Source organism: Chiloscyllium punctatum, chromosome 23, assembly GCF_047496795.1.
Source record: "Chiloscyllium punctatum isolate Juve2018m chromosome 23, sChiPun1.3, whole genome shotgun sequence".
Classification (NCBI taxonomy): Eukaryota; Metazoa; Chordata; class Chondrichthyes; order Orectolobiformes; family Hemiscylliidae; genus Chiloscyllium; species Chiloscyllium punctatum.
In genome coordinates this window covers 74109549-74132021 of record NC_092761.1, presented here as the reverse complement: position 1 = coordinate 74132021, position 22473 = coordinate 74109549, and positions in this window count along the sequence as shown.

Genomic DNA, 22473 nt, shown 5'->3' with positions numbered 1-22473 from the left:
ATCCCCAGCATCTGCAGTCCTCACTTTCTCCTAGTTGATTTTAACCTACTGCAAATCCTCTTGCAAGGATGCCTTCCTTGAAGAAGCTGTCTTCTTCCGTCTACAAGGATTTCAGTAAGTCCCTCTTTTACTGCATCCCCCAGGTCATCGCCTCTGCCCTGAAGCTCTTTAGCCGTGTCCTCAAACAGACGTGTTACCACCGCCACATCTCCTTTCTCAACACCTGTCTACAGAACTGACTGACCCCACCTGGACTCTGGACTACGTTCAGACCAACAAAATTTGGACCCAACCGGGACAACCAGCACCTACAACAAATCCGAAGCCTCCAGCAACAGACCTCCCTCCGGACCCTCTGCTCCACGTTTGCAGCCATGCGTCGCTACCTACACTCCCTACAGTCAGCCCTACCCCAGCTCATGACAACACTCTCCCAGACCTGCAAAGGATCTCTACTCTTCATCCTCAGAAGAATCCATGCACTAAACAAACAGTTCTTCCGAGCCACATCAGAAATTAAAGACAGTAAGTACCAAAAACTTTCATGTACTTACCCCCACACTTCAGATTCCTCAACCGTTCCAGTATCTTCCATTAGCCTCCGGAAAAACTGCTGGTGCGCCATTACCCATGTGGCCGCTGCAGCAATCGCCGCCACGAACCATGATGTCATTTCCATCCCTCCCGACCATGCAGCCTCCACGAGCGCCAGGAAGACCATCGCCGACAGATTTGCGGGGTCCACAGCAACCAGGAACAACACCGTTTCTGCCATCGTCGCAGCCACTTCCGCCCCAGTGACATCACGCACCTGCACAACGACCACGCCACATGCGTATCCACCCCATGCCAATCTCCGCCCCCACGCCTAATCCCACTCCCACATCTAACCCCACCCCGACTCCCAGCTCCAACCCCACACCAGGCCCAAGATCCCAGCCCTGCTGTATTTTCACCATCCCTCCAGACCTCCTCCTCTCTGAGGATGAAAGATCAGTCCTCAGCAGAAGCCTCACCTTCTTCCCCTACACTCCCTGATTAACGAGTTCAACACGCGGCGAGACATCGAACAATTCTTCCGCCGCCTTCGTCTCCATGCCTACTACTTCAACCAAGATTCTCGCCCACTCTCTGACAACCCTTTCTCCCGCCTCCAACATACCCCATCCACCTGGACACCCCGTGCTGGCCTCTTACCTGCCCTTGATCTCTTCATAGCCAACTGCCGCCACGACATTGACCACCTCAACCTGTCCACCCCTCTCACTCACCCTCGCAATGTGCAGCCCTCCACTCCCTCCGCTCCAACTCCAACCTCACTATCAAACCGGCAGACAAGGGAGTTGCAGTGGTAGTTTGGTGCACCAATCTTCATATTGCTGAGGCTAAACGCCAGCTCGCAGAGACCTCCTCCTACTGCCCCCTTGATCATGACCCCACCTCCCACCAACAAACCATCATCTCCCAGACCATCCATAACCTTATCACCTCAGGAGATCTCCCATCCACCGCCTCCAACCTCATAGTCCCACAACCTCGCACCACCCGTTTCTACCTCCTGCCCAAAATCCACAAACCTGACTGCCCCGGCCGACCCATTGTCTTAGCCTGCTCCTGTCCCACCGAAATCATCTCTGCATACCTCGATGCGGTCCTGTCCATGTTAGTCCAAGACCTCCCCACCTACGTTCGGGACACCACTCATGCCCTCCACCTCCTCCATGATTTTCGCTTCCCCGACCCCCAATGCCTTATCTTCACCATGGACATCCAGTCCCTGTACACCTCCATCCCCCATCATGAAGGCCTGAAAGCCCTCCGCTTCTTCCTTTCCCGCCGTACCAACCAGTACCCTTCCACTGACACCCTCCTTCAACTGACTGAACTGGTCCTCACTCTGAACAACTTCTCTTTCCAATCCTCCCACTTCCTCCAAACCAAAGGAGTAGCCATGGGCACCCGCATGGGCCCCAGCTGTGCCTGCCTCTTTGTCAGATATGTGGAACAGTCCATCTTCCGCAACTACACAAGCACCACACCCCACCTTTTTCCTCCGCTACATCGATGACTGTATCGGTGCTACCTCGTGCTCCCACGCGGAGGTTGAACAGTTCATCCACTTTACTAACACCTTCCACCCCGACCTCAAATTTACCTGGTCCATCTCAGACTCCTCCCGCCCCTTCCTCGACCTCTCCATTTCTATCTCAGGCGACCGACTCAACACGGACATTTACTATAAACTGACCGACTCCCACAGCTACCTAGATTACACCTCCTCCCACCCTGCCCCCTGTAAAAATACCATCCCATATTCCCAATTCCTTCGCCTCCGCCGCATCTGCTCCCAGGAGAACCAATTCCAATACCGAACAACCCAGGTGGCCTCCTTCTTCAAAGACCGCAATATCCCCTCCGACGTGGTTGACGATGCTCTCAACCGCATTTCCTCCACTTCCCGCTCTTCTGCCCTTGAAACCCACCCTCCAATCGCCACCAGGACAGAACCCTGCTGGTCCTCACCTAAATTCGTCATTTCCGCCACCTCCAAACAGACCCCACCACCAAGGATATATTTCCCCCCCCTCCCCTATCAGCATTCCGGAAAGACCACTCCCTCGTCAGGTCCACACCCCCCACCAACCCAACCTCCACTCCCGGCACCTTCCCCTGCAACCGCAAGCAATGCAAAACTTGCACCCACGCCTCCCCCCTCACTTCCCTCCAAGGCCCCAAGGGATCCTTCCATATCCATCACAAATTCACCTGCACCTCCACACACATCATCTATTGCATCCGCTGCACCCGATGTGGCCTCCTCTACATTGGGGAGACAGGTCACCTACTTGCGGAACGTTTCAGAGAACACCTCTGGGACACCCGCACTAACCAACCCAACCGCCTGTGGTGGAACACTTTAACTCCCCCTCCCACTCCGCCAAGGACATGCAGGTCCTTGGCCTCCTCCATCGCCAGACCATGGTAACATGACACCTGGAGGAAGAGCGCCTCATCTTCTGCCTAGGAACCCTCCAACCACAAGGGATGAATGCAGATTTTTACAGCTTCCTCATTTCCCCTTCTCCCACCCTTCCCCCCCCCCCCCCCCCCCCACCCCCCACCTACCTTATCTCAGTCCCAACCCTCTGACTCAGCACCGCCTTCTTGACCTGCAATCTTCTTCCTGACCTCTCCGCCCCGACCCCCTCTCCGGCCTATCACCCTCACCTTAACCTCATCCCACCTATCGCATTCCCAACCCCCCTCTCCCAAGTCCCTCCTCCCTACCTTTTATCTTAGCCCACTTGACACACCTTCCTCATTCCTGAAGAAATGTTGGTTCTCCTGCTCCTTGGATGCTGCATGACCTGCTGCGCCTTTCCATCAAAATATTTTTCAGCATGTATGTGGTCAGGAGAGCTCAGCCTGACAACCCCTGATTGGCTCCTGGGCGGGTTGACAACCTGGGCGTGAATGGTACTGCAGCAAAAAAAAAACAACCCTCCAGGCTCCAAAACAAATCCTCTCTTTCCTTGCAAAAAGCTGATAAGAATTGGAACATAACCAAATATTCTCATTTCCCATCTGACTATAGTCGAGAGTGTGTTGCTGGAAAAGCACAGCAGGTCAGGCAGCATCTGAGGAGCAGGAGAATTGACATTTTGGGCATAAGTCGATTCTCCTGCTCCTTGGATGCTGCCTGACCTGTTGTGCTTTCCCAGCAACACACTCTCGACACTGATCTCCAGCACCTCCAGTCCTCACTTTCTTTTACATGTGACAAAATAAATTAAATCAAAACAGTGCTGGAAAATGGGATTAGAGTAGATGGATGTCGGATGACCGGAGCTGTAAAAACTCTATGACACTTTCCCAAATGGGTCATGACAATTGATAAAACCTGAGACATGGAGCTTCATTTAAATATTATAGCTAGAATTCCACCTTTCAGGCATGGACTGAGTTATCAGACACCAAATTTGCCTGATTGAACTGAAAAGTGAAAGAATTCTGATAGTGGATTAGGCTTAGATTCCCATTTCCAATAATTTTACTAAGTTCCCCTTCAACACGATGAGGAGGTAAGAATTAAATTATTCCTTCGAAAACTGAACAATGTGGTGTTTGGATGAAGCACCTCAAGTTTCAATTAAGCTTTCTGTGTATCGGGAGATGACCCTTCAAACAAAAGTAATCAAAGTTCTGGGTTTTGTTTTGATGTTAATAGCTGTAATTTACTCCACCTCCGAGTATAAACAGCCACAGCTACAGGAATATTGAGGAATGTTCACACAGGCCACTACAGAGGCAAGCAGTTCAACAACGTCCCTTACAAATCATGAAACTATCCCATTAATGAGCAAACTACATGTTTGAATAATTTATCTGCTGATCGAGAGAAATTAATATTTGAATTGAATGACTAAAATTAGGCAATGCCAATCAGTCAGGTTTAAAAAAAGTCTTTTGACAATGCAGAATTTAACTTTTGCCATAGGTCATTTTAATTTAAGCCTTTTTATGTCTAATTAGTTTATGGTCAATCACCTTTGATTTCTTACCCGACAAAAATTTGGCCAGTTGGCTGAATGACCTACATCTTTCATAGCATTCAATATTAGTCTATAAAGACCAAAAGATTGTTGAAAAGTCTGTTTTTCACCTTATCCTTACCATATAGCCATTATATCATGGAGTGAGAGAAAGAAGCCAGTAGCAGGAACCATCCCAAAGATCAATTGTACAACTCCAAACCCTGACTGCCCAAGATTAGAGTAGTGCTGGAAAAGCACAGCAGGTCAGGCAGCATTGACTTCTTGGGCAAAAGCCTTTCATCAGGAAGGTTTGAGATGCCTGTTGTATTTTGTCCATGTCTCTGATGCATACAGGAGGACAGGTTAATCTGTTTCCCTGTTGAGCATGAGCTTGGTGTTGGGATTGAGGTTTTTGTCATCCTAACAACATCTTGTTCCTCGTATGACTCCGTGAACTCACTGATGTGAGTGCTGGAACTTGGCCTCTCAGTATGAATACTGCAGCTGTGATCGAGGTTGAAGTTGTCTTAGTTTTGGACTTGAGGTGACGTCGGTTAAGCAGTTTATTGCTTGTCCTCTCCAGCAGCTCCATGCTAGCAGGAAGCTGCATTGATATGGGGTATAGCATCCCAGAAATGGATAGCAATGGTAACCATAGGTTTTGACAAAAATTGATGTTGATTCTATCTGCTTCACTAATATTATTTGGAGAATAAAATCTGTCATCCTTCTCCGGTCTGGCCTCCATATTCTCAGCAATGTGGTTGACTCTTAACCACCCTTTGACATGTCTGATGAAGGGCTTATGCCTGAAACCTAGACTCTCCTGCTTCTTGGATGCTGCCTGACCTGCTGTGCTTTTCCAGTACTGCACTTTTCAACTCTGACTCCCCAGCATCTGCAGTCCTCACTTTCTGTTTTGACATGGCCTTACAAGCTACTTAATTTAAGAGCAATTAAGGATGTGCCAAAGTGCCCATATCCCAGGAAAGAATAAAGAAATGAAAATTATTGTGGTCTATAGATTACATACAACAAAAATACATTACCATCTGATTACAGATTTCCAAACATATTGAGCAGTATTTTCTATTGGATATAAGGAAAATGCAATTGCTACAATTGTTACAATGCAACCACTAATGTTATTATGGTTCTGGATGAGGTAACAAAATTACATTACGATCTTAAACCAGACCAGCAAATGAGACACCACCTAGTTCAGTCCATGGGTTGGGTGCATGTCCCTGGGCACACAGGATCCTTCAGTGTTACGATGAGAGTTGCCAGTGCAGTCCAAGGTGCAGCAGCAGCTTATAAGTAGGATGGATACGTGCCATGAGGATTCCTGGAGGTTGGCACATATTGGGCTTCATGGTTGGTGCCCATGCAGCATGCCCTGAAGTAATGATACCTGGTATCTAACGTGGAGGTCATTTGGAGCAACTGCTGAGGTGAACATGGCAGTTGCTCACTCTAATTTCCATGTCAAGTTTTCTCAATGCACAGTTTGTTTGGCAAGTTAATGAACATTTCTGCACCAGACCACTTATGGGACTTTATTTGGATTAAGCTACGTCACAATTCATTGATTAATTTTGGAGCCTCTTGTGACTCATTAAGAAAAAAGCATTACAGATTACACAATTAAAATTGTAAGGCTGATTAAAGATGTGTTTTCTTCAATAGTTCACATTTTTGCATAAAATGCACTAAATGGTGTGTTGACTTTTCCTGTAATTGGTGAGAATACTTTCCCTCCCACCCTGGGAGTGTCTTTCTTCTCTGTCAGCTGGGACAGAGATATTCCTGCACTGCTTTCACCAAGACAAGCGCTTTGTCGACAATACAAAATTTTACCCAGAAGGATGTTGTGATTTTTCACCAGAGTGTGTGTAGAGGGGAGAGAGAAAGACAGACAGGAGACAAAGAGAGAGAGACCCAGACAGGGAAGAGAAAGGGAGAGAAAAAGAAATGCAACTCACTTATTTTGTTGACAGAATTGATTCCTCTGGAAAGACTTGATTCTCTGAAATAAATAAATCACAAATTGCTAAAATTTACCTAAGTGTACTTTCCAAAAGAATATAAATCTGACCTAAACAATGTCTTGCTCCAAGTCATTATGATGTTATTGGAGAAGCAGGAGACCGGAGATTTCACTTAAGTGGATTGTGCAGACTCAAGGAGTTATCTCCTCTCTCACTGCAAGCCAGACTTTATCCTTTCAATGCAGTTAACTCTTTTATTTTTCTCCCAAATTCCAACATTTTCTGAACGTATAGTATGTTCTTTTGGTGTATTTACAAATATAACCTTTAGAGTTTTGAGATGACATAAGCATGTTTGCTGTTGCACTCTCTGATATATTAGTAATAATAGGCTATTTAGATGATGGAGGTGCCATTTAATTTTGGTATATTCTATGCGTGTCTCTTATTCAGGACTAAGTGAACAATTATTTTTAAGTATGACACTGTAATCGACAACATTCTGGCTGAAATTAAGAAATGTACTGCAGCCCAGTTCATACTCTCTATCCAGGTGCAAAATCTCCATGCATTTTGCTGTTCAATGTTCCAGCAGTAACTAGAAGCAAATGTTCACAGCTCTCTGCTAAATGGGCAATTTAATCTCAATTTTCTGCAAAAAAAAAGGTAGCACCATCAACTGCAGAATGGAATTTACTTATTTCAGGGACTTTATTGCAAAGTGATTCATGTTGAACATCTCTGAAGAAAATTCCATCATACTGAGCTGAAACCCTATTACCTCTTCTTAACGCTGATGGTAAGTTTTGTCTGGCAAATTGAAAGTGACAACAAATTGGTCTCGACTGTGGAAACTGTGATACGCATTGACCAAGTTATAAGCATAAAGTAAATTATACACAAACACAATCAATAATAAATGGAACACAAGAAATCTGTTACTTGTAATGAAAGGTGCCAACAAAGTCAATTATAATTAAAAAAGGGCAAATGAGTTCTGATCTCAAGACACCCGGAGGATTTGGTATTTAGTGACAGCATTCAAACCCATCTCCTTAACCAGGTACCAGAGCTGAGAAATGTACGTGTCATGCTCCAATGCCATCAGGCACTGATTTTTACTGGGTTTGGTTTGTGGCGCATTGTAGAGCAAGGGTTTGTGTAGGGTGGAGGAAGATTGGGCTTCCTTTACTTTTCTGCAAATTGTCCCCACCTGCCTTTCACTGACAGTGTCCTCAGGGCTCAGGAAGACAGGTTAAATGTTGTGTCATAATATTTAAATGTACTCATTATAATTCTCAGAATAGTGATAAAATATGAACTACTGGATTTCAAATGCTATCATCTGATTTCAACATCTGGCAGTTTAATGAAATTAAATGGTTTTGAATAAAAGGTATAAAACATAGACAGACTTCAACTGGCCAGAGCAATCACCTGCCTGATCATAAAGATTGGCCAAACTTCATAAAACCAATGTGAAATAAACAAAACTGTTCGAATTGAAATTAACATTTTATCAAAAGCCTGAGAAAGGACCTCATCTCCTGTTTGGGAATTTTCACAAATTGGAGACGGAACCTCACCTACAATTAGCAAACCTTAAAAAAAACTTCTGTTGTCAAAATACCTCAACACCAGGTGATAATACAAGGCTGAAAACAACAAATGCTTGAGATCACAGTGGTTCAGGCAACATCCATGGAGAGTGGGAGAGAAAGCCAATTTTTTTGAGTCTAGATGACTCTTCACCATATTTCAAGGAGTCATTTGTGGCAGAAAGGGGAAGATGTATTTTTGACCATGGAACTGGAACCAGGAGTAGAAAGTACCTCTCAAGAAAGAAAAAAAAATTGTCCATTAACAATACAGATTATAAAGAAACATCAAAATGTGGAAATCTCAAAGTATAACGAAAATGTTCACTACTGCTGATGATATGAGACAGCAATTAAAACAACTATAGCCTTAAGATCAAACGCTACACCTGAAGAATCTTAAGCTTTGTATTCCCTTTAATCTTCCTTTTATGTTGGACGGTGTTCCTTTTTAACTTTAAACTTGTGCATGCGACATTGCAGTTCATTATTTTTACCTCGGAGATAACAGACAGTAAAACTGTTCATTCTTTCATCCAAAAAACTGATAATCATCTCTTTACTAATATGGTAGAAATTGGATAACTGCATTTTAATTACAGAGAGCTATATCTTCATGCTAAAAGGGCATTAATCTTTGTTGTGGCCATTTGTGGAGATTGGAAAAAGGGGAGCGATTCTTTTTTCTTATTTCAAAATATACTTTACTCATAAAAATTTCTTTGCGTGTGTGTGTGTGTGTGTGTAAGCGTCACTTAAGAAATTTGGTTCTGTACAGTATCATATGAAGAAACAAACAAGCATTGAAGCTTCACTCCAACTAATAAACAAACCAAGAATATTTTTTACTTGTACAAGGCTATATTTACAAATTTGAAGCATTGGAAGGGTCCAATAACTGAATGGACCCCCATTTGACTTTGGCAGGAAGTCCTTAGATGATCTTTCTCCCAGCGGCAGCTACCCCAGGCTTTAGTACATCCCTCAGCACATAGTCCTAGGCTTTGGAATGTGCCAGTCTGCACTGCTTGGTTGGGATTAATTCCTTGCTCTGAAAGACCAACAAGTTTTAGGCAGACCAAAGAGCGTCTTTCATTTTGAACTGATGGTCCTCTGGCCGTAGGTAATGTTCAGCTCTGTGTGTATCTGGGGAACAGTCAGTAGAGCACTGAGTCCTGTGTCACAGAGCTGCCCGGAATGAACCTTGATAAAAGCCATTGCATCTCTCTCCAGAGACCCTTTGTAAAGAAACATTCCAGAAGGAGATATGTGACAGTCTCTATCCTGCAGACTGACCTGACGTACATGAAGGATCTCACTGGTAGTGTCCTTTTCTCCACCAGCCAAGTGATATCTTGGTTGTTCTTGGAAAGTTCTGGAGATGGGGCATTCTGCCAAATAACTTCAGGGAACAAGCTGACAAAAATCCACCCTCTCCTTTTCCCGCAGGTCACTTCCTGAAGGACTTGTGGTTAAGGGCATTTTTCTTCGCAAATTTCTCCAGAAAGGACAGGTGATATGGAATGATCCAACTATTTCGAGCATTCAATTGTAACAAGACCAGACCCATCTTCTGCACCACCAGGGAGAGGTAGAACACAAGTACTTAGTGTTTGTGTACTGTGGTCAATGCACATCTTGATGCAGCCACACACAAAGGTGGCCATTAAGATGAGGGTGGTGTTGGCTATATTTTCCCCCAATTATCCAGAGTTTTATACATGGTGTCCATATGGACATGGTCCACCTTAGATCTCCACATGAAGTAGAAGTTGGCTTGGGTGACTGTAATGGTATAGGCCCAGGGAATGAGCCAGACCTGCACCACATGCAACAACAAAGAGAGTGTCTCATACCTGATGACCAGGGTGTTGCCTGCTTTGGAGAGGGAGTAGTGCTCCCAGAACCCCAGTTTCTTCCTCACCTTGGCGATGTGCTTCTCCCAAGATGTCTCTGAACCATGTTCCCATCAGCGTCAGATAATCCGTCCTGATGGTGAAAAGGATAAAAAATTGCTTGGGTCCAGTTCCCAAAGAATATGGCTTCGCTCTTACCTCGATTTACCTTGGCTCCTGAGACCAGTTCGAACTGGTCACAAATGCTCATGAGTCTTTGCACTGACAGCAGACCCAACATCATCCATGTAGAAGGAGGCTTTGACCTGCAGGCCTCTGCTGCCTGGAATAGTCACTCCTCTCAGGATCGCATCCTTCCTGATGGCTCTTTCCAACACACAAACAAAGCAGGAGAAAGTGGGCAGCCCTGCCTGACTCCTGATCTGATCAGGAAGCCTTGCTTTCCTCCCATTGACTGAGACTGCACTAATGATGTTGGTATGGGGCAGCCGGATCCAGTTGCAGATTCATTCCCCAAAGTCCTTTTTGGAGAGCAGTCCCACATGGAAGTGTGCGATATCCCCTGTTGAAGGCCTTCCCCTGGTCCAGGCTGATGAGCGTGAGGCTTTCAGAGATCATCCTGCCTGGTACAGCACAGGTTTGGTCAGGGTGACATCACCAATCCCAGAGCAGACCTGACCCGGTTGGTGATGACCTTAGACAGGATTTTGTAATCTGCACCCAGTAGTGAAACTGGTCTCCAATTTCTAATTTCCAGACGGATGGAAATTAGAAGGTAACATCACCTTCACTTACAAGCAGAAGTGATGTTACCTTGGCTTATAGATTTGCACATGCTACCCATGTGCTGTTATCTAAGACCCTCCATGATAAAGGACAAGAATGATGGGGAGGCTGCGCTATCTATGGGCTTTGTGTGATACAGTCTGGCATAAAAGGATTAGCTGAGCTTCAGGATGTCAGACTGGGATGACGTTACAGAGCCATCTTCCCCCTTCAGGCTGCTCAACACAGAGCTCTTCCTGCACCCCAACTGGAAGAAGAAATATGAGCATGTTGCATCCTCCTCCACGGTGTGGGCTCTCGACTGTATGATTATCTTGGAAACCTCCAAGGCAAAGAGTGAGGTTTGTTAGCTCTTCACCACCTGGAAATCCTCCCTTGACATCGACCCCATTGTCTGCTGCTGGTATGGGTTCAGCATGATTTTCTGGAGTTTTGACGACTTTCTCCATTTTTCTCTCTCTCACCTTCTGAACACCTTTTGAGGAGAAAACCTCTCAATGTTCCCCTTGACTTATCTCAAGAGGGTTGGAATATAAAAGCACCATTGTGCTACTGAGACTTTATAAAGCTCTGGTTATGCCCCATTTGGAGTTCTGTGTCCAGTTTTGGTCCCCACACCTCAGGAAGGACATACTGGCACTGGAACTTGTCCAGCAGAGATTCACACGGATGATCCCTGGAATGGTAGGTCTAACATATGAGGAACGGCTGAGGATCCTGGGATTGTATTCATTGGAGTTTAGAAGATTAAGGGGAGACTTAATAGGGATGTACAAGATAATACATGGCTTGGAAAGGGTGGATGCTAGGAAATTGTTTCTGTTAGGTGAGGAGACGAGGACCCGTGGACACAGCCTTAGAATTAAAGGGGGTAAATTCAGAACAGAAATGCGGAGACATTTCTTCAGCCAGAGTGGTGGGCCTGTGGAATTCATTGCCACAGAGTGCAGTGGAGGCCGGGACGCTAAATGTCTTCAAGGCAGAGATTGATAGATTCTTGTTGTCTCGGGGAATTAAGGGCTACGGGGAGAATGCAGGTAAGTGGAGTTGAAGTGCCCAGCAGCCATGATTGAATGGCGGAGTGGACTCGATGGGCCGAATGGCCTTACTTCCACTTCTATGTCTTATGGTCTTATGGACTGTTTCCCACCAGTCCAATGGAGACTCGAAGAGGGGCTTGATGGTTCTCCAAACTGCGCAATCCCTTTTGAGATCCTCAATGTGTTCTGGATCAACAGTTTCATGTTCAGCTTCCACATTCCCTTGCCAGCCTGTTAGTCATCTTGTAGGTTATAGTCAGCTGCCAGAAGCAATGGTCAGAAAAGAACACTGGCTTGGTGATGGTCATCTGACCAAGAATGTGCCAGATGCAAACAGGAATTCAAATAGCTGGTCGTGGTCAGACAGGCCTATGTCTATGCTGAACTCCGTCTGCAGGGGTGCTGAAGACTTTGTGCAGCTTGATGACCTTTACTGTTTCCATCAGGACTGATTCACCCCTCACCTGGTCATAGCGAATATCAGAACGGCGTAGTTGGTCAGTTGATCATCCCACCTTTATTCCAGATCCTTCAAAATTGGAAATGGGTTGTTTGGAAATTTTAATATTCAACCTGATCCCAATCCATCCACGATTTTGGATGTTAAAATGAAATCCAAGTGTCAAGAAAAGAGCATGAGGCAAGAGATTATTGGTCATGGTGAAATCATAGCTTTTGTGGGATAAATTGGTAAAGGGGAGGATGGAGGAGAGGGGGGTGCAGAGCAAAATGTTTAGATTAGATTCCCTACAGTGTGGAAACAGGCCCTTTGGCCCAACCAGTCCACACCGACCCACCAAAGTAACTCACCCAGACCCATTTCCCTCTGACTATTTGACCTAACGCTATGGGCAATTTAGCACAGCCAATTCACCTGACCTGCACATCTTTGGACTGTGGGAGGAAACCAGAGCAAACCCATGCAGACACAGGGAGAATGTGCAAACTCCACACAGACAGTCACCCGAGGCTGGAATCGAACCTGGTATTGTGAGGCAGCAGTGCTAACCACTGAGCCACTGTGCCGCCCATGCAAAGCAGGGAAGAGATGCAAGAAGTGATGCAAATAACCATGTCTCTGAGATTCCTGGCAGCTCTCATTAACAGCTGGAGTTTCCAGTTTAGCACCAACAAACAACAACATTGGAAGACTTCCCACAGTGTTGATGCACTGGGGGAGGTACAAAGATAATGTGGTGCCAAGGCAATTTGAGGGATTGAGACTGGAACAGGATGATGCCGATTTTAAAGTAGAGGCATTTTAAACCCATCTTATTCTTTGCTGATGTGGTGATCCTGCCATGTATTTCCAGTGTTCTGTTTTCCAGGAGCTATTTTTCATACTCCTCTATAAATGCAAATTCAAACAACCAATCTGTAAATGTGCCTTAGCCCATTGAAGTGTACATTTAGCAACTTAATCGAAACAAAACCAACAATAGCATGAATAGAAAACTGGAACTTCTACAATTAGAACAAAAATGGTGATCAATCTGCACTCTGCTCTTTCTAAAGGTGAAAATTCAACATATTATGCAGCAGAGTTTGGAAAGGAGTGACTTCAAATTCCCTAATATTGATTGGTATCTCCTTAATGCAAATAGTTTGGATGGAGCAGAATTTGTCAAGTATGTCCAGGAAGGATTCCTGACCCAATATGTAGATAGACCGACTAGAGGGGAGGCCATATTGGATTTCATGCTTGTCAACAAACCAGGTCAGGTGTCAGATCACTCTGTGGGAGAGCATTTCAGTGATAGTGATCACAACTCCCTGACCTTTACAATTCTCATCGAGAGGGTTAGGAGCAGACAGCATGGGAAAGTAGTTAATTGGGGGAGGGGAAATTACAATGCAAGTTGGCAGGAACTGGTCTGCTTAAATTGGGAGCAGATATTCTCAGGGAAATGCACGACAGAAATGTGGACCTTGTTTAGAGAGCACTTGCTGTGAGTGCTGGATAGGTTTGTCCCACTGCGACAAGGAAGAGACGGTAGAGTGAAGGAACCTTGGGTGACAAGAGATGTGGAACAGTTAGACAAGAGGAAGAAGGAAGCTTACTTCAGAATGAGGAAGCAGGGATCAGACAGGGCTCTAGAGGGTCACAAGGTAGCCAGGAAGGAACTAAAGAATGGACTTAGGAGAGCTAGAAGGGGACATGAAAAAGCCTTGGTGAGTAGGATTAAGGAAAACTCCAAGGTGTTCTACACTGATGTGAGGAACAAGGGGATGGCCAGAGTGAGGGTAGGGCTGATCAGGGATAGTGGAGGGAACTCATGTCTGGAGTCAGAGGTAGGGGAGTTCCTTAATAAATATTTTGTTTCATCATTCACTACTGAGAAGGACCTTGTCATTTGTGAGGACAGTGTGAAACAGACTGATGTGTTTGAACAGGTTGATGTAAAGGAGGAGGAGGTGCTTGAAGTTTTGAAAAACATGAGGATAGATAAGTCCCTTGGGCCAAATGGGATATACTTAATATTACTATGGGAAGTGAAGGAAAAGATTGCTGTGCCATTAGTGATGATCTTTGCATCCTCACTGTCCACTGGAGTAGTACCAGATTATTGGAGGGTGGCAAATATTATTCCCTTGTTCAAGAAAGGGAGTAGGGATAACCCTGGGAATTACAGACCAGTGTGTCTTATGTTGGTGGGCAAAGTATTGGGGAGGATTTTGAGAGACTGAATTTATGATTACTTGGAAAACTATAGTTTGATTAGAGATAGTCAGCATGGCTTTGTGAGGGGAATGTCGTGCCTCACAAACATCATTGAATTCTTTGAGGATGTGACAAAACACACTGATAAAAGTAGAGTAGTGGATGTGATATATGTGGAATTTAGCAAGCCATTTGATCAGGTTCACTATGGTAGGCTCATTCAGAAAATAAGGCGGCATAGGACACAGAGAAACTTGGCTGGCCCATAGAAGACAGAGGGAGGTAATTGATGGAAAGTATTCAGGGTCGAGAGTGTAGTGCTGGAAAAGCACTGCAGGTCAGGCAGCATCTGAGGAGCAGGAGAATCAACATTTTGGGCGTAGGCCCTTCATCTGGAATGATTCTGGTCTCCAGCATCTGCAGTCCTCACTTTCTTCATGGAAAGTATTCAGCCCAGAGCCCAGTGGCCAGTAATGTTCTGGGACCTCTATTCTTTGTGATTTTTATAAATGACTTGGATGAGGAAATGGAAGGATGGGTTAGTAAGTTTGCCATTGACATGAATATTGGTGGAGTTGTGGATAGTGTGGAGGGCTGTTGTATGTTGCAACAGAACATTAACAGGATGCAGAATTAGGCTGAGAAGTGGCAGATGGAGTTCAACCTGGAAAACTGAAGTGATTCATTTTGGAAGGTTGAATTTGAATGCAAATTACAGGGTTAAAGGCAGGATTCTCGGCAGTGTGGAGGAACAGAGGGATTTTAGTGTCCATGTCCATAGATCCCTCAAAGTTGCCACTCAAGGTGATAGGGTTATTAAGAAGGTGTATGGTGTGTTGGCTTTCATTAGTGGAGGATTGAGTTTAAAAGCGACGAGGTTATGCTGCAGCTCTATAAAGCCCTGGTTAGACCACACTTGGAATATTGTGTTCAGTTCATTATTGGAAAGATGTGGAAGCTTTAGAGATGATGCAGAGGAGAATTATGAGGATGCTGCCTGGACTGGAGGGCATGTCTTATGAAGAAAGGTTGATGAAGTTTAGGGCTTTTCTCATTGGAATGAGAAACGATGAGAAGTAACTTGATAGATAGGTACAAGATGATGACAGGCAGAGATAAAGTGGATAACCAGAGACATTTTCCCAGGGCAGAGATGGCTATGATGAGGGGGCATAATTTTAAGGTAATTGGAGGAGGTTTAGGGAACGTGACAGAGGCCGGTTCTTTACACAGAGAGTGGTGGGTGCGTGGAATACACGGGCAGAAGTGGTAGTAGAGTCAGATACATTAGGGACATTTAAGTGACTCTTGGAGAGGCACATGGAAGATAGTACAATGAAGAGTATGTTGGTTAGTTTGATCTTAGAGTAGGATAAAAGGTCAGTACAATATCGAGGTCTGAAGGGCCTGCACTGTGCTATACTGTTTTATGTTCTATATTAGACAAAAAAAACTTGTCTGGAGAATTCTCGGTGGTTGGAATAAACAGGCTGCCTGGAATGGTGTCAACTTTATTTGAAATGCTTACACTTGAAGCATTTAAACTGTGTTGGTTATAAATAAATTTCTTAAAACAAATACTGTAGTCATGGATTTGGAGCCAACTATCAACATATGTGACTCATATTTACAGCATCATTGCTAAGTTGTCTGACTCTGACATGAATGACAGACAGAATCAGAGAGCTTAGCTTCTACATCCCTTTGCTTAACAAAGATGTCCTTTTTGAAGGAATGTAGTTAAAGCCAATAATTCAGGCCTTTTATTAAATCAGTCCAAAACAACCATCACTGTTTCACTTAATGCTTTCTTAAACTTTTCTATAATTTCTTTTGCGCTACCCTACTTCACAGTCAAAAAGTGTCACAGCAGGTCAGTCAGCAAGTGAGAATCAGGAGAATCAATGTTTTGGGCATAAACCTCTGATCAGGAATGCTGATCAGCCCTTTCCTGATGAAGGGCCTATGCCAGAAACGTTGATTCTCCTGCTCCTCAGATGCTGCCTGACCTGCCGCGCTTTTCCAGTGCCACCCTTTTCAACTCTGATCTCCAGCATCTGCAGTCCTCACGTTATCCTACTTCAGAGTGTTGGTCACTACCTTGGGGTAGAGGGTCAGGGGGAGGGTTGGGAGTAAGTAGCAAGGAGCTGTGTGGAAAGGCTCCTAACACATTTCCAAAAAGACATTTCAAGGGTGGACAGCGCGGCTGGCTGCTAGCTTCTGCTCACTAGACAAATTAAATAATGGAGTGCGGTCAGGAGGCTGCTGGGCTCCCAGGCCGAAGAATTAGTCAACCGAATGGAATGATGGGATCCGAGCAGAAATTATGAAAGCCTTTTCGAATAAATTCCCTGCAAAAAGCAGAGAATCTGCAAAATACCACAAGGAGGTAACACCAGGGTGTGAACAAGTACCTCTGAGTTAAAGAGATACTAATGAGCACAAGTGTGACCTGGCATCAGTGGAAACAAAGGAGACATTGCATTTCAACTCTTCCCCGGAACAGAAAGGCACTGGAAACTATCTCTGATGATTTAAGGACTGTAATCTGATTGGAAGGCTCGACAGAACTTTCTGGAAATATATCATTTATTCTTTCCAGAAAGGCATACAACCCTGGCTTTGGTCTTGAAAAAGACAGAAGAAGCAATATTAACTCTGACAGCAACACAGACAGACAGATGGAGAAATAGAGAACTTCACCAGCCTGTCTCCAAGTTCAAGTATGCAAAGTAACTTAACATTATACAGTCATAGTGTCTGCTTATACAGTCATTGCTTAAACAATCATAGTGTCGTACAGCTTGGGAACAGACCCTTCACTCCAACTTGTCCTTGCTGACCAAGTTTTCCATCTAACCTAGTCTCAAATGCCTGCATTTGTTCTACATCTCTCTAAACCTTTCCGATATATATACATATCCAAATGTCTCTTAAGCATTGTAACTGTACCCAAATCTGCCACTTCCTTTGTCAGTTAATTCCATGTACGAACTGTCCTCTGTGTGAAAAAGTTGCTCCTCGGGTCCCCTTTAAATCTTTCTCCTCTCACAACAAACCTATGACCTTTAGTTTTGAACTCACCCACTACAGTGAAAAGACCTTGGCTATTCACCTTATATCTGCCCCTCCTCATTTTAAAAACCTCTATAAGGTCAACCCTCAATTTGCTACGCTGCAGTGAAAGAAATCCCAGCTTATCCTTATAATTTGAACCCTTCTGTCCTGACAACATCCTGGTAAATCTTTTCTGAGCCCTCTCCAATTTAATAAAATCCTTTGTGTAGTAGGATGACCAGAAATGTTCCCAGCACTCCAAAAGTGACCTCACCATGTTCTGTACAACCTCAACATGACATCCTAACTCCTGTACTCTGTGGTCTGAGCAATGAAGGCAAGTGTGCTAAATGCCTTCTTAATTGTCCTGCCTATCTCTGATGAAAATTTTATTGAACTATGTACCTGAACCCATAGCTCTCTCTGTTTGACAACACTATGCAGGGCCCTACCATTAACCATATAACTCCTGTTCTTGCTTGTTTTGCCAAAATGCAATACCTTGCATTTATCCAAATTAAACTCCGTCACTACTCCTCAACCCATTGGCCCAACTGATCAAGATCCCTTTGTAATCTTAGATAACCTTCTTCACTGTCGACTATACTACCAATTTTGGTGTCATATGCAAACTTACTAACCAAGCCTCCTAAACTCTCATCCAAATTGTTTATGTAAATGACAAACAAAAGTGGACCCAATACTGATCCCCATGAAACACCGCTGGTCACAGGCCTCCATTTTGGAAAGCAACCTTCCACCACTACTGTCTGTCCCCTATCACCAAGTTAAATTTGGATCCAATTGGCAAGCTCTCCCTGAATCCCAAGTGATATAACTTTATTAATTAGTCTACCATGTGGAACCTTGTCAAAGGTTTACTAAATTTCATGTAGACAACATCTACTGTTCCGCCCATGTCCTCAAAAAAGCTCAATCAAGTTTAAGACATGATTTCCCAAACACATACCTATGCTGACTATCCCTTGTCAGTCCTTGCCTTTTCAAATGCATGTGATTTCTATGTCTCAGAATCCCCTCCAACAACCTACTCACCACTGAAGTCCGATTCACCGGTCTATCATCCCCAGACTTTTCCTTACAGTCTTTCTTAAATAAAGGCACAACATTACCCACCCTCTATTGCTCTGGCACCTTACCCATGGCTACTGATGAATCAACCATCCCTGTTAGGAGCCCAGCAATTTCTTCCCTACCTTCCTACAGAAGGGATAAAATTGATCAGGTCCTGGAGATTTATTCATCTTTATGTTTTTTTTAAGACTTTCAGCACTCCTCTTCTATAATGTGGACAGTTTTCAAGACACTAATATTTATTTCTCCAAGTTTACCCGTTTCTATTTCTTTCTCCACAGTAAAACCTGACACAAAATATTTATTTAGTATCTCTCCCAACTCCTGTGGTTCCACACATAGATGATCTTTAAGGGGCCCTATTCTCTCCCTAGTTGCTCTTATGCTCTTAATGTTCTTACAGCATCTCTTTGGATTATCCTTAACCCTATTTGGTAAAAACAATGACTGCAGATGCTGGAAGCCAGAGTCTAGATTAGAGTGGTGCTGGAAAAGCACAGCAGTTCAGGCTGCATCCGAGGAGCAATAAAATTGATGTTTCAGGTAAAAGCCCTTCATCAGGAATACAGCCTGAATTTCTGATGAAGGGCTTTTGCCCGAAACGTTGATTTTACTGCTCCTCGGATGCTGCCTGAACTGCTGTGCTTTTCTAGCACCACTCTAATCTTAACCCTATTTGCCAAAGCTATCTCATATCCCCTTTTTTGTCCTCCTGATTTCCCTCTCAGGAATGTCACTATACCCCTTATGTTCTTCAAGAGATTCACTTGGTCCCAGTTGTCTATAATTATTTTAGACTCTTTCTTACTCTTGACCAGAGCCTCAATATCTTTATTCATCTATTGTGCCCCATTCTTACCAGCCTTACCCCTCACTCTAATAATAGCGTAATGCCTCTGAATTCTTGTTACCTCACCTTTGAAAGCCTTTCGCTTGTCAGTCATTCCTTTACCTATGTACAGTCTACTCCACTCAACTTTTGGAAGTTCTTGTCTCATACCAGGGACCTAGATTCGATTCCTGCTTCAGGGTGAGTGTTTGTGCACATTCTCCCTGTGTTTGTGTGGGTTTCCTCTGGGTATTCCTGTTTCCTCCCACAGTCCAAAGGTGTACCGGTCCGGTGAAATGGCCATGCTAAATTGCCCAGAATGTTTGGTGCATTACTTGGGTAAATGTAGGGGAATGGGTCTGGATGGGTTACTCTTCAGGAGGTCGGTGTGGACTTGTTGGACCAAATGACCTGTTTCCACACTGTAGGGAACCTAATCTAATATTGTCAAAATTTATCTTACTCCAATTAAGAACTTTAACTTTTATGGAAGGCCTATCCCTTTCCATAACTATTTCAAAACTGCTGTGGAGGTGCCAGTGTTGGATTGGGATGAACAAAGTTAAAAATCACACAACACCAGCTTATAGTCCAACAGGTTTATTGGGAAGCACTAGCTTTTGAAGCGCTGATCCTTTATCAGGTAGCTGTGGATCAGGACCATAAAACAGAACTTCTTTAGCAAAAGATTAATCTTATGATCCTGCTCCACAGCTACCTGATGAAGAAGCAGTGCTCTGAAAGTTAGTGCTTCCAAATACAACACTATAACCTGGTGTTGTGTGATTTTTAACTATTTTAAAACTATTAGAATTATGATCATTGGTCCTAAAATACTACCCCACTAACATTTCAATCACTTACCCTGACAAGAGAGAGTCAAGTTTTGTTCATTCTCTAGTGGGTACATCTACATATTAGTAAAGAAAAGTTTCTTGAACACATTTAACAAATTCATCATTATCCAAACCCTTAACACTATAGCAGTCCCAGTCAATGTTTGGAAAGTTAAAATCCCTTACTATTGCAACCCTATTATTCTTACAGATATCTGAGATCTCTCGACTTATTTGCTCTTCAATTTCCTTCTCACTATTTGGGGGCCTATAGTACAACCCTATCAAGGTGATCATCCCCTTCTTACTAAGTTCCACCCATATAGCTTCACTAGGTGATTCCTCAGAAATTTCCTAAGAACAGCAGTAATGTTTTCCTTAATTAAAAACATGACTCCCCCTCCCCTTTTGCTCCCTTTATATCCTTCCTACTGCAACTACCCCCCGAAACAATAAGCTGCCAGTCCTGTCCCTCCCTCAGCCATGTTTCTGTAATAGCTATGATGACCCAATTCTATACATGACCCGAGTTCATCCACCACACCTGTAAAGTCTTTTGCATTGAAATAAATGCAGTTTCGTTCTTCAGAGTTATCTCCTTCTCTAACTTGCTCTTTCCTGTTTTTTCTAATTAACTCCATCATATTTTTAAAATTCAGAATCATCCTCCTCTATCTTTCTAGTCTCACTGATATTTAAGATCCCTCTTCCCCCCTGTATAAAGGCTCCCGAACAGCATGAGCAAATCTCCCCACCAAGATATTGGTCCCCTTCCAGAACAGGTGAAGCCCATCTCTTTTCTACCAGAGATCCCAATGATTCAACAACCTGAAAACATGACCATTGCACCATCTCCTCAGCTATTGATTTATCTGCCTTATCTTCTTAATCCTATTCTAACTAACACGTGACACCGAGAGTAATCCAGAGAATACTACCCTTGAGGTTCTGCTTTTTAATCTTCTCCCCAACTTCACTTTGCAAAGCTTCAACCCTTTCCCGACCTATGTTGTTCTTACCAATATGTCTAACAACTTCCATCTTCTCACTCTCCCTTTGACAATATGCTGCAACTGCTTCGAAACATTCTTTACCTTGGCACGAGGGAGGCAAGATGTCATTCTGAATTCATGCTCATGGCTACAGAATCTCCTGTCTGTGCCCCTGACAGGAGAGTCCCCTATCAGAATTATTCTTTTGAATCTTGATAAATCTTGCTAATATAAGATTCATTCTTGGTATCGAAGATCTAACTGCCAGTTCTATCTTCCTCTGAGAGATTATCCCCTCAACAGTACCCAAAATAGTATATTATCTGAAATCTGAACAGTCACTGGAGACTGCTGCAACTACCTTCCTACCTTTCCTTACGGCCATCCATCTATCTGACAGAACCTGCAGTGTAGCCACCTCTCTAAGTCTACTAACCATCATGCTCTGTGTCTCCTGTATGCTCCTCAGTGACTCTAACTGCCTTTCCAACCACTCCAAACAGCCCGATTGGAGATGGATCCAAACCCATCAACGGCAGACAGTGTCCAGGGACGCTCAACTTTTCCCCAATCTCCCATATCCAACAGGAGGAGCCATTTAAATACCAGAAAATACCAAACCATTTTCTGTCAAAATTGCCCCTTAAAATTACTCACATTTTTCCCTAAAACGACCCACACCTTTCTCAAATCCAATGTTTATAAACTGATTATTGCAGACGTACCATGCTGGGAGAACTTAAAAACTAAATTCTATATCATTTAGTATTGTTATTTTTTTTAATTGTTGCTTATTTTTGAGCATTGCTTTCATAGAATTATAACTGTTTTATTGGTATTCGGCTTGTGTCTGCATTTTGGCTTCAATAGTAGGAGGTACCTGGGTGGGAGTTGTTTGAACAATATATTTGTCAAAGTATTTGGATGTGTGCTTTTTGCCATGTACTACACCAGTCCCCATTAAATGGTGAGTTTTTTGGACTTCATTGGCACCTAGCAGCAATGTGCTGCCCGCCTCTGCCATGGGACAATACTGTCAGCTCAATATCATAGAATCATCGAATCCCCACAGTGTGGAAACAGACCATTCAAACCAACAAGTCCACGCTGACCCTCTGAAGAATAATCCCCAAGACCCATTCTCCTATCCTACTTTTCCTATATTTACCCTGACTAATGCATCTAACCTCCGCATC